At 38.6% G+C, this 13,537-nt stretch overlaps 1 protein-coding gene across 1 annotated transcript in view; it reads right to left on the bottom strand.

Annotated features, from left to right (window-relative positions):
- MAST4 (microtubule associated serine/threonine kinase family member 4) overlaps positions 1-13,537 on the bottom strand; it is an 808,407-nt gene that overhangs the window by 543,169 nt on the left and 251,701 nt on the right. The gene's annotated exons all lie outside the window — the stretch shown is intronic.

The raw sequence follows: 13,537 nt of genomic DNA, 5'->3' as shown, positions 1-13,537 counted from the left end.
TGTCTTCAAGCACACAAAAGTAAGAAGCAGAGTGCTTTTCAGAGACATATGCAAGGTATCAGCTTGGCTGACTCCAAACAAAAGAAACCTACTCAGTTCCTGCTGACTTCAGCTTTAGTCCCAGTTTGCCCTCTTTATAATTTAATTTTCTCATCTCACCCAACGTCTTCCCATGGGGAGGCTGTGTAGTTTTCAGCAGGCTATTTTAAATTAAAATATTGGACATTGAAATGTAAGTTCCTTGAGGGCTGAGACTATTTCTATAACTTTGTATCCCTAGAAAACAGTACAGCAACTTAGTATTTTTTACTTTTCCATTTCAGTCATTTTTCAGTTGTGTCTGACTCTGTGACCCTATTTTGGGTTTTCTTGACAGATATTGTAATGCTTTGCCATTTCCTTCTCCAGCTCATTTGACAGATGAGGAAACTGAGGCAACCAGAGTCACACAGCTAGTAAGTGTCTGAGGTTAAATTTGAACTCAGGGAGAAGTCTTCCTGACTCCAGGTCCAGGACTCTATCCACTGCATTACCTAGTGGGTTTCCTAATAGGTCATCAACAAATGTTGGTTGATTGATTTAATTAAACTGATGATAGAGAAAAGAATGGAGGAAGGGACAGTGATGTAAATTTAAAGGTAATTAAACACCACTGTGAACATACTAGTGAACCAAATTCAAATTTCACCACCAAGTTTCATTTTTTAAAAGTTAATTTAAAATAATTAACTTGTTCTTTATAGGAGAGAATTAGGTAAAGAATGAAATATGTTTACAAAGATTGCCTACTCAGCACCTACAAAGCTAGGTATTGAAATGGATAGAGATCTGGACCTGGGGTCAAGAAGACAGGATTTCAGATCCAGCCTCAAACACTTCCTAGCTGTGTGACACTGGAAAAATCATCTAATTTCTATCTACCTCAGTTTCCTCAACTGCAAAATGGGGATAATAATATAATCTCCCTCTGAGGATTATTGTGAAAACCAAATGAGATAATGTATAAAGCATCTAGCTGATGTACTGTAGTAGTAGATGTACTGTAAAGGTTGGTTTCCTTCCTTCTCTAAATGAGGACTTAGGTTTGTAACAAAAAGAATCATATTAAAAACCAAAGAGTAAAAAAAAAAATCCAGAGGCTGAAAAAATATACATTATTGCTGCCTGCTATGTGCCAGGTACCAGGATAAGCCCTGGAAATAGAAATGCAAAAACAGTCTCTGCCCTCAAAGACTTACAATCTAATTAAGGAAAGAGACAACCTGTAAAGAACCCCAGTGTGTACCAACAAGATATGTAGAGGATAAATTGGGGGTAATATCAGAGGGAAGACATGAAGAATAAGGAGGGCTGAGAAAGGCGTTGTGCATGTGAAATTTTAGCTGACATCTGAAAGAAGTCAGGAGGCAGAGAGGAGGCAGGGAGAGAATTCCAGCCAGTGAAAATACCCAGCATCAGAGATGGGACATTTTGCAAGCCAGTATCTCTTGATCACTGAATACAGAGGGGGCAATAATAAAAAGAAGACTAGAAAAGGTAAGAAGGGAGGCAAGCTGTAAGGGCTATGAAAGTCAGAGGATTTTATTTTATATTCATTCCTGGAAGTAACAGGGAATCACCAGAGTTTTATTGAGTAGGGGCGTGACATGGTCAGACATGCACTTTAGGAAGATCACTTCTGCAGCTGAGCATAGGATGGACTGGAGTAAGGAGAAACTTAAGGCAGGAGGACCAACCAGCAGGCTATTACAATAATCCAGATGGGAAGAGACAAGAGCCTCTACCATAATGGTGGTAGTGTCAGAAGACAGAAAGGGGCATATACAAGAGACTTTACATAGACCTAACAGTCAATTAACACTCCTTACCCCATCTAATTAGTTTAAATACTTAAAATATCTGTTTCAGAATATTAAAACAAATGATGAAAGGGAAAAAGAGATTTGCTAATAAAATGGGACTCCCTCTCAAAGTAAGAAAGCTTTCAGAGCAAACTCTGAGTTTTTAGACTCAAGCAGGGATCAGCTCAGCTGACTCCAAGCAAAAGAAACCAGCCCCATTCCTAGGATGCTTCATTTAGTCCCTCTTTACCACTTTTTTCCTATCCTTACTTGACATCTTCTTTTGAGGAAGCTGTAGAGTTTTAATATTTGAAGAAAAGAGGATGAGTTTCCAAGAGAATTCTCTGCCTGTCTGGTTCTGAAAAGGGTGGCCATTTGGAAGTTCCTAGTCATTAGGCAACCCCAATTCCTGGAAGGAGTGCTGAGGGAAGGGGAGGGAGAGTTAAAACAAGCAATAACTCAGCATGTAGACCATCTGCATGGGAAATCAGACTCAAAGTAAGTCTCCCTGACAGAAATTCATTGAGAAGCAGCATCTGTCCAAGAACTGTGGAAGAGATGAATGTCTCATTAGGAAGGTCTCCTAAGACCAAAGCTTACTGCAAGAAGGAAAACAGAGAAGGAGAGAGAATAAGAGAAAGAATAAGAGAGAGACAGAGAGAGAAAAGATAGATAGGATAGACAGATACATGTACTCATATACTAACTATATGACCCAGACGATCAATAAAACATTCAAGATGGAAAATGATTTATAAGCACAGAAACAAGAAATATTTCAAAAAGCTTATTACCAAGGCAAAAAAATGCTAGTCCAGTGAGTCTATCTGTTGCTTGGAGACTCAAATAAGAAAAATACTCTTCAATTCCATAAATTATTTCTGCTAAACTACATATTTTTCTCAGTTCTAAATGGGCTTGATTCAGTAGAATCAAGTTAAACCAATTTCTGCCCTGTGTTATGGAAACGAATTCACACTTTTCCCCCTAGATATATATTTGCAGCCTAGATGTATCATGAGTTTGGGGGAGAAAATAGCAGCCAGTAGCAAGAATGGTCTTTATAGCAGGCAAAGCTTAACACAAGGTGGGACTGGTGCTGTCTTTTGTGGGTTTGCCTGTGCACAATTTGGTACACACTATCAGCAAGGAAAGTAGAAACCAGGAATTAGAATAGAAAACCCAAATCTGACGTTCTCTTAGGAAGGAAATCTTGGAACTTCTTTCAAAAAGCAGATGATAATCCATCTTCCACAATGCTATCAAAATAACATTCCTAACATACTTGTCATTTTCTTTCTCAAATAGCTTCAATGACTCCCTATTACCTCTCGGTTAAATAAAAACATATTTAAAGCCCTGACCAGGTATGGCTGGCATTATTACCCATCACTCTATATTCCAGACAAACTACACCACTGGTTATTCTCCAAACTCAGGATTCCAAGCTTTAGTGGAGGCTACTCTCAAGTCCCATCACCCCCGCCGCCCCACCCTGCAACTGACTCCCTCTTCACCTCTGCCTCTTAGAATCTTTTGCATCATTCAAAGCTCTGCTCAAGGGCCACCCTCCTGATCCTGTACATTATCCATTCTGTCTCCCACCTCAAATTACTTTATATTTCCTTACCAGTGTACCAGCTTTATCCCACCATGAAAGTATAATTATTTTACAATACTGATTGCTTCTTGTTTTAACCTTTGTATTCCTCAATACCAAACACAGCACCTAGCCCAGGGAAGGCACTTAAAAAATGTTTTTAATTGAATGTTCTCTATTCAGATCTACCATTAGCCTTAGAGGATGGGGTGATATAGGGACAAATGAGATCCTAGTCTGCCCTTATTAACTATTCATGTGCATTTGAATTCATCTTTTTGATTCTTGTGTTCAAGCACCATCTTTGGCAAGCATTTCTTTTTTAAACAGTAAGTGATATGTATAGTGCATCCTAGGTTTTCAGAAGCAATATTCACTCAATGCCAAAGCCACTTATAAATAGCCATATTTTAGTTAGATTTATCCCCCTTTAGATTCCTTTAAAGTTGCTCTTGGAGCTTAACAAGGCACTTGGATGAGAAACTATTCATGCAAAACACAGTACATTGGCTAGATAAACAAGCCTGGCTTGTGGTACTCTGCTGCTGCTGTGATCATAACATTCAAATATTCATTTTGACCAATAAGGAAATCCCACCCAGACTCCAACCCCCTTGACTAGGCAGAGCCTGCATTAGGAGTGCACTTGGCTGACTGTCCAACCTTTCCCTAGTTAAGGCTTATAGTATCAAGTTCATCTGTGCCATAGGTAGGTGGTAACAGTGACTAGAGTGCTGAGCCTGGAGTCAGGAAGACTCATCTTACTGAGTTCAAATCTGGCCTCAGACATTTACTAGCTGTATGACCCTGGGCAAGTCATTTAAATCCATTTGCCTCAGTTTCCTCATCTGTCAAATAAACTGGAGAAGGAAATGGCAAACCACTCCAGCAACTTTGCCAAGATAACCTCAAATGGGATAACAAAGAGCTGGATGCAACTGAAATGACTGAATGGCAAGTTCATGAACAAAGAGATAATGCACAATGTTTGAAAGCATCCCTAAATGACCAATTTGTAAAAAATATATATATATATATATTTGAAGTAATTTTTTTTGACTGGCAAAGAATTGGAAATTAATGGTGAGGGATTCTATCAATTGGGAAAATATACCGGAACACTACTATGCTGCAAGAAACAACGAAGACCATTTCAGAGAAAGTTGGAAGTCTTGCATGAACTGATGCAGAGTTGAGGGAGCAGAAACATTTATATAACATCATCAGCTACAAAGAAAAACATGGCTCCAAAGAAGAGATATGAGAAGATACTCACACACCATTCATTTGCAGAAATGATAATTTTTTTCTTCTTCCTTTTTTTTCTTAAAAATTTTATTTATTATATCAGATGGTACACTGGAAAAGGAAAGGTGCAAAGTTCTGGTGATATTAAAAGATATCAATAAACATCTATTTAAACTCTGAAAGTCTTAAGAATTGTGATCAACACAATGACCAGCCACAATTCCAGAGGTCCAATGAAGCAGCCTCCTCACATCTTGAGAGAGAGCTGATGGACTCAGGGTATAAGTTAAGACATTTGGGGGATATAGATAATGCAGGAATATTTTGATTGACTATACATACTTGTTACAGGGTGTTTTATTGTTTTAATTTTTAACAATGTTGGAGGTTGGGGAGAAACAGGAAGGAGAAAGAGAAAATAGATTTTTGTTCATTGAAAAAAATTAAATAATAATAAAAAATAAAGGAGTGGTTCCATGCCATTTGAAAAACTAAAAGAAAAAAATAGGTCCCAAAGGACCTGATAAAACTATTCTTAGCCAGAGGTCACTGGCCTGTGATGTACCTGGTCTTGAGACCTGAGACTTGATCAATCCAAAGTTGATTTCATTTCCAGAGACAGACAAACTGTAATCCAGAGGATCTACACGGGAACCTGAAGTGAAGACAACTCATCAGTTGAGATGTGAGAATAACGATTTTACAGCCTCCAGTTTTCCAACATCAAATGGAAAGCATCTCAGCTGCTTTGCTATAATTTTTCAAGTCCCTAATAAATGTTTTCAATATTCAAAGGGTAGTCTACTTGTTACTTTTGAAAAAAGAAATTTAAATAAAAACTAAGAACCCCAAACACACAAAATCACATCGGTCTCAAGGGTTCTTAGAGAGGAGGGTAGTTCAGGCAAGCTCCGTGCTGGTAGAGTTATACAAGCATATTCAGCTGGTTTTGTGTTTTCCCTTCTCATAGTCATTTACTCAAAATTGTTTTTCCCCCAGTTTGTCAAATTTTTTAAATTAAATTTTATGTTTAATTTTAGTTTACATCATTCATTTCCACAAGATTTTGAGTTACAAATTTTCTCCCCATTTTCCCCTACCCACCACCCCAAAACAGCGATCCCACTGAATATCCCCTTCCTCAATCAGCTCTCTCCTATTTCTTCCCCCATTCCCCCTCTGACTTTCCAGTAGGGCATGTGGACTCTATGCCCCTGTGCCTGCATAACTTATTTCCAAGTTGCATGTAAAATAATAATTATATATATATATATATTTTAAACATTTGATTTTAAAACTTTGAATTCCAGATTCTTTCGCGTCCTCCCTTGTAACCCACCCTTACTGGGAAGATAAGCAATTCAATATGGGTTGTACATGTATATATATGCAAAACATCTCCATAGTGGATATATTATGAAAGACTGACTATATTTACCTCCATTGAATCCCCCCCCCACTTATTCTATTCTCTACTTTGATCCTGTCCCTTTTCAAAAGTGTGTGCTTCCAACTTCCCTCCACCCCAGCCTGCCCTCCCTTCCGTCATACTCCCTCTCATCCCCTTCCTGACTCTCCTGAAGGGTGAGATACCCTATTTAATGTGTATGTCATTCCCTCCCTAAGTCAAATTCAATGAGAGTCAGGTTGACTCATTCCCTTTTGCCTTCCTGTTCTTCTGCTCCATTGTAACAGTTCTATATGAGATAATTTACCCCATTCAGTTTCTCATCTTCTCTTATTATGTTCCTCTCTCACCTCTTAATTTCATCTTTTAAGTACCATCCCTTCCTATTACATTGGTCCTCTGCCCTCTGTCTATGTATACCTGTAAACATATGTACACACACTCACATATGTATTCATATGCCCACATACCCTCCAATATAGACATATATGTGTGTGCATACACACACACACATTTCTATTCCTTTCAACTATTCTTATACTGAGAAAAGTTTCATAAGTTACAATTATCGTTTTTCCATGTAGGAATGTAAATAGTTCAACTTTGATATGTTCCTTATGATTTCTTTTCCCTGTTTACCTTCTCATGCTTCTCTTGCTTCTTATATCTGAATGTCAAATTTTCTATTCAACTCTGGTTTTTTCATCATGAATGAAAGTCATCTATTCCATTGAATTAATATATTTTCCCCTGAAACATGATACTCGGTTTTGCTGGGTAGATGATTCTTGGTTTTAATCCCAGCTCCTTTGACCTCTGAAATAGCATATTCCAAGCCCTTTGGTGCCTCATTATAGAAGCTCCCAGATCCTGCGTTATCCTGAATGTGTTTCTACAATGTTCAAATTGTTTGTTCCTGGCTGCTTGTAATATTTTCTCCTTGATCGGGAACTCTAGAACCTGGCTATAATATTCCAAAGAGTTTTCTTTTTGAGATCTTTTTCAAGAAGTAATTGGTAGATTCTTTCAACTTCTATTTTTCCCTCTGATTCTAAAACATCAGGGCAATTTTCCTTGAGAATTCCTTGAAGGATGATTTCTAGGTTATTTTTTTTTTTATCATGGCTTTCAGTTTGTCCAATAATTTTTAAATTATCTCTCCTGGATCTATTTTCCAGGTCAGTGGTTTTCCCAATGAGATATTTTACATTGCCTTCTATTTTTTCATTTGTTTGAATCTGTTTAATAGTATCTTGATTTCTCATAAAGTCACTAGCTTCCATTTGCTCCAATCTAATTCTGAAGGAATTATTCTCTTCAGTGAGCTTTTGAGATTCTTTTTTGGGATTCTCCTCATTGCCTTTTTGAGCCTCTTTTGCCATTTCAGTTAGTTTATTTTTTAAGGTGTTATTTTCTTCAGTCAGATTGTTGACTCTCATTTCATAATTTTCTTGCATGGTTCTCATTTTTCTTCCCAATTTTTCCTCCACTTCTCTTATTTAGTTTTCAAAATCCTTCTTAAGCTCCTCTATGGCCAGCTTGTATTTTTCTTAGAAGCTTTTGGTGCAGGAGGTCTTACTTTGTTGTCTTCCTCTTGTTCCATGCTTTGATTCCTTATGTTCCCAAAATAGGAGTGTAAAACCGGATTGCTGTGCTAGCTTTGATTCCTTTGCTTGCTCATGTTGCCACTCAATTACTTGACTTTTTAGCTTTTTGCCACAGTAGAATTCTGCTACCAGAAAGGGGAGCTTTGTCCCAATCTCTGGGGTTTTCTCAGCTGCTGGAGCTACTAGTGGGCTGCCCTCTCAGAAGCCTCCACAAGCTCTGGCAAACTGGTCATGTGCCCCAGGACCTCAACTGTAGGCAATGATCCAGATCCAAGCAGGCTAAAGCAGGAGCAATTACCCCTCAGACTGGTCACTTGGTCCCCCTACAATCTGCAGGCCAGTAGCTCTGAAGCAGCCAGATGGCGGTTGCATGACCGTCTCACCTCAGCAGCTTCTCGCCCCAGGGGGCAAAGGCAAGACCACACTCCTGAACTCCCTGTTCCCACAAAGTCCACACTGCACTGACCTCCCCTTTTGTCCTTAGCATCTATGGGTTGATAATTCTGGAAACCATCACAGCTGCTGTTGATTTGAAGTCCCTCCAGTCAGTGGCTGGTTGCAGCCACCCTGAGGCTAAAACCTCTGGTTCATGTGGGTCTGGACTCGGCTCCCAGAGCACTGTGTTGGCCTCTTCCTGCCAGCCTGCCAGACTGTCTTCAGCTGGAAGTTGCCTTCTCTCTGTCATTTTGCAGGTTCTGTAGCTCCAAAGTTTGTTCAGAGTCATTTTTTACATGAATTGGAGGAGGTGGAAGCAGGAGCTGTGCAGAAGTCCTGTTTCTACTCTGCCATCTTGATCCCAGTTTGTCATTCTTTTTTTTTTTTTAAAGCAATTGGGGTTAGTTACACAGCCAGTTATTTCTGGGTGTGGTGCTAAGTATCTGAGCACAAATTTTATCCCCCATGTCATCCTGACACTGGGGCCGGTGCTCTTACTCACTGAGCCACCTGGCCGCCCGTAGTTTGTCATTCTTAATCCCCATATTTCAGTAAAGCAAAATACTTCTATTGTTTTTTGCACAGGATGTAACAACACTAGTTGAATTTGTGAATTCTGATTTATATGCTAATACTTTATTTATAACATTTTTTCAAATTACATGTGTATATGCAAGTATATAACATGTGTACATACATATTATATACAGAGATGACTAATCTGTGCATAGTGTATTCATAAATGCATATAGTGTATATGTATGCATGTTTTTCATATTGCACATATATGTATTGGTTGTTGGTTGGTCGCTTTTGTCCTTTGTTCTCGAGGAGGACCAAAATGGTATCGTTATGTTGGAGTACAATGCATCCAAATGGCTCATCTGACCAATGTGAGATCAGAAGATTTTACAGCACTGAATGGGTACAAATAGTCCATATGATCTTTGGAGTGGAGATGTCTATAAATTCATGCATCTCACTTTTCTTTTGAGTTACTGCAATTCTGCTTTGCTCATAGAGCACAGCATCTTCCTTGATGTGGGCACGCCATATTGGGTGGTCCTGTGTCAGTGTCTACCATTTCACTCAATTCCAAAGTTCTTTAGAGACATATATATGTATACCATGTACGTGTTTACACATATAACACACTATAGATTTTGTTAATATAAATATATTATCATATGTACTTATGTGTATATATGCATATATGTGAGAACGCGTGTATTGCATATGTATGCATGTGCATGAGTATACATGTATATAAAGAAATAGATAGTATTATGTACGTGTGTGCTACACTGTTATGTTCATACCTACAATATATGTGTATATACATGCATATACACATTACATACATACATACTACATGTGTGTATAATACATATGTGTGTATTTCACCCTCCCTCTATCCCAAACACTCAAGCATTCAAGATTCAAAAGAATCACTGCTTCTCTTTATAAAGAAAGGATGCCTTTCGAGCCTTGGCTATGAAGTCCATGAAGCAGCCCCCCAGACCCAGAGACTGAAAATGGTTTCTGGGCATTCATTTACACATCAAGGAGCCAGAAGTTGAGATCCTGAGGTTCTGCTTCTTGCTCTGTAACATTCTTGCTGTGAACCGTCGGGCATACTACAACAACTCCTGGCCGTACTTTATGGGTCTGAAAAATGATTAGAATACTGCCTCATCTCCCTCACCAGGGTGCTAGAATCTCAGTAAATGTTTACATAGTACTTTTAAGAGACCTCAGCATACTGGAGTATATAAAAAGTGAATCACCTTCCCCCTCCTCATCCCCTCCTCCCAAATAACCTCCACTACCAGATGATAAGGTACGCAATAAACTGCAGCCCTTGGGGTCCTGTTGTTTACATGCCCCCAACCTCTGATCAGCACTGAAGAGAAATTGTCCAATTTTATTTTTAATAAAATATCCTATAGCTGCTGAATCAAAATGGTAGTCAAGAGGAAACAATTTGTATAGATTGTTTCAAGGACAAAACCTTGTCAACATAACTATCCCACTGGGTCAGGGTGGAAGGGAATGATATCACTTTACTATACCCAAAGCTGGGTGTTTGCTCAAGGATTCTACTATCAGTTATTCAATCAACTAGAATTGATTAAGCAGTTACTGCTTAGAGATCCAAAGACAGAAAATATCTCGCTTCCCCCTCACCCACTTGTCTACTCCTGGACTGCTTACTACCTTTATCCCTAGAAAAGTCTAGTTTCAACGGCCATATTATAGGATCATGGGATTATGTATTCTTTTTTTAAATTATGTATTCTTAGATTAGACATTCAGATGGCACCCAGAATTAAACCAAGGCCATATCCTCAGGAGATCTCCTCCCCCCACCCCACCACCCCCCTGCAATTGATTCCAAATAGTCAGGCTATAGCTTCAAGATACCCAAGGTATCCAGCAACCAGAAATCTCAAACACTAATCTAGGACATTTTCCAATGAGGAAATGGGATAACTGTTATCAATTTATGAAGAAATATTTATTAAGCATCTCTTTTGTGTTAGGCACTGTTCTAGTGCTAAGGGTTAAAATATAATAAATGAAACAATTCCTACTAATGGGGAGACAGCAATGACTTAAATAAAAATATATACAATAAATATATTTAAAATACAAATAGATATAAAACATTTAAATAAAAAGCATTTAAATAAAAGGTCTCTAGGAATGGAGGGGATCATGAAAAAAACTTTAGCAGGAGGAGAGCTTGTGAAGGATAAAGGTATGAGGAGGGAGTATATTACAAACAGACAACTAGATGATGTACTGCTCGTGGAATCAGGAAGACCCATCTTCATGAGTGCAAATCTGGCCTCAAATACTTAATAAATGTGTGACCCTGAGCAAGTCACTTAACCCTGTTTGCTTCAGTTGCCTCATCTGTAAAATGAGCTGGAGAAGGAAATGGCAAACCACTTCAGTATCTTTGCCAAGAAAATCCCAAAATGGAGTCACAGAGAGTCAGGCATGACTGAAATGGCTGAAATAAGCAAAAAACAACAACATTCCAAGCATGGAGGACAGCTAGTAAGTGTCATATCATGGAGGGAAGAGATGGAATAATGTAGTCAAGGAATGAAAAGAAGGGCAGTTTGGCTGAATTGTACAGTGTGGGAGGAAGAATAAAATACAATAAACTGGAACAAAGACTTTAAAAGCTAAATAAAAGCGTTTATTATATTTAATCCAGAGGCAATAAGTAGGGAGCCACTGGGAATTTGATGAGTAGGACCAACACAAATCACCTTGGTAACAATGTGGAGAATGGACTGATGTGAGGAAAGGCTTGAGACAAGCAGACCAAGTCAGAGACTGATATAATGATTCAGGCAAGAGGTCAAAACAAAGGTGGTGGTTGTGAGGGTAAAGAAAATGGGTCCAGGTACTAGAGGTGTTATGAGGACAGAAAATGACAAGACTTGACAATTGAGAACTTTATGTAGGGTGAGAGAAAGTGAGATTTGGACCTGGCAGCCCATGGCTGCAGCTATCTGCAGCAGAAATAGAATAATATAGAAGATGGTTGATGGACAGCAAATTTGGTTTTGGATATAGTGAGTTTAAGTTGTCTCCAGGCCATCCAGTTTGAAATATCTGATAGGAAAAATTGTATGAGAAATATGAATTTCCAAATCCTCTAGACAAATGTGTCAAACTCAAATAGGAAAGGATCTCTTCTGGTCATATATTGACTAGAAAACTGTCAATTAACATTACTCATATTGTACTGCATTTTAATTTATTTTGTTAAACATTTACCGATTACATTTTAATCTGGTTCAAGCAGTTGGGACTAGCAGCAAGTTTGACATCTCTGTTCTTGAATATCATTTGGAGACTTGTCTTCATTTTCACAGAAACACTAGGAAATGTTTTTAATATATTAAGAGATTTTGATGCTAGTTTGGTTTTCTGTTCATGCCTTGAGATAGAAGAGTGAGCAGTGATAGAATAAATCCAACAAAGATCAATACAAAACATCTGTCTGGAGACATGAAAATCTAATCAAGAAATCTTTAAGCTGAAAATGGAGGAAGAAGAAGAAAATATTCATATAAATAGAATATGTATAAATATATATATGTGTGTATATCTATGTACCTCAGTTTCCTCAAATGAAAAATGAGGGCATTGGACTTGGTGGCCCCTCAGATCTCTGGTTTGTTTCTTCTTGATAGGACTAATCCTGTTCCTGTTTTCTCTAAACCTTTACTGTTGGATAAGGAATAGCCCTTTTATGGCCATAGCCTTACCAATAGTCCTGTCAACTAGCTATCTTCCATCCTGGGAATGCTGCCCTTCCTCATCCTGGTATACACACATATATTCAGATAGAATAGAATAACAATTTTAACACAGTAAGAAGACTAGCAATAAAAAATTTGGTTCATTTGTAAGAAAACAATACCCAGAAAGATGGTCAATAATAACACTAATGATGATGACACACAAATGTGCACAAAATTAACAGAAAAAAAAGATCATGGAAGTAAATTTAGCCTCATAGTTATGACCAAGACTTGGTTGTCAGTCAACAAGCATTTTTTTTTTTAAGCAATGAGGGTTAAGTAACTTGCTCAAGGTTACACGGCCAGTTATTTCTGGGTGTGGTACTGAGTGTCTGAGCCCGGGATTCGATCTCCAGGTCGTCCCAACACTGGAGCCAGTGCTCTTACTCGCTGTGCTACCTGGCCGCCCCTCAACAAGCATTTTTTAAGAATCTTCTGTGTTCTGACCACTGTGGTAAGCACTGGTAATAAATAGAAAAGCCAAACAAACTAAAAAACAAACAAAAAAACCTCTCTGCTCTCGGAGTGCACAGTCTAAAGGAGGAGACAACATGCAAACAACCACATGTACAAACAGGATATATTCAAGATAAATTGGCTGTAATCTCAGAGGAAATGCACTAAGACTAAGGAGCCCTAGGAAAGACCAGGAAGAAGACGGACTTGAGTTGAAACTCTAAAGAAGTTAGGAGGCCAGGATGAGGAAGGGCAGCATTCCCAGCATGGAAGATAGCTAGTTGACAGGACTATTGGTAAGGCTATGGCCATAAAAGGGCTATTCCTTATCCAACAGTAAAGGTTTAGAGAAAACAGGAACAGGATTAGTCCTATCAAGAAGAAATAAACCAGAGATCTGAGGGGCCACCAAGTCCAATGCCCTCATTTTTCATTTGAGGAAACTGAGGTACATAGATATTAAAAGACTTGCTATCATACAGCTAATCAACAAGAATTAATTGCTTAGGGGCAGCCAGGTGGCTCAGTGAGTAAGAGCACAGGCCCCAGTGTCGGGATGACCTGGGGGATCGAATCTGGGCTCAGATACTCAGCACCACACCCAGAAATAACTG

Source organism: Petaurus breviceps, unplaced genomic scaffold (genome assembly GCF_028583685.1).
Source record: "Petaurus breviceps papuanus isolate PSGF00001 unplaced genomic scaffold, PetGlider_PUasm1.0 229, whole genome shotgun sequence".
Classification (NCBI taxonomy): domain Eukaryota; kingdom Metazoa; phylum Chordata; class Mammalia; order Diprotodontia; family Petauridae; genus Petaurus; species Petaurus breviceps.
Note: the sequence above shows the minus strand (reverse complement) of the source record. Positions and strands in the feature narration are given on the sequence as shown.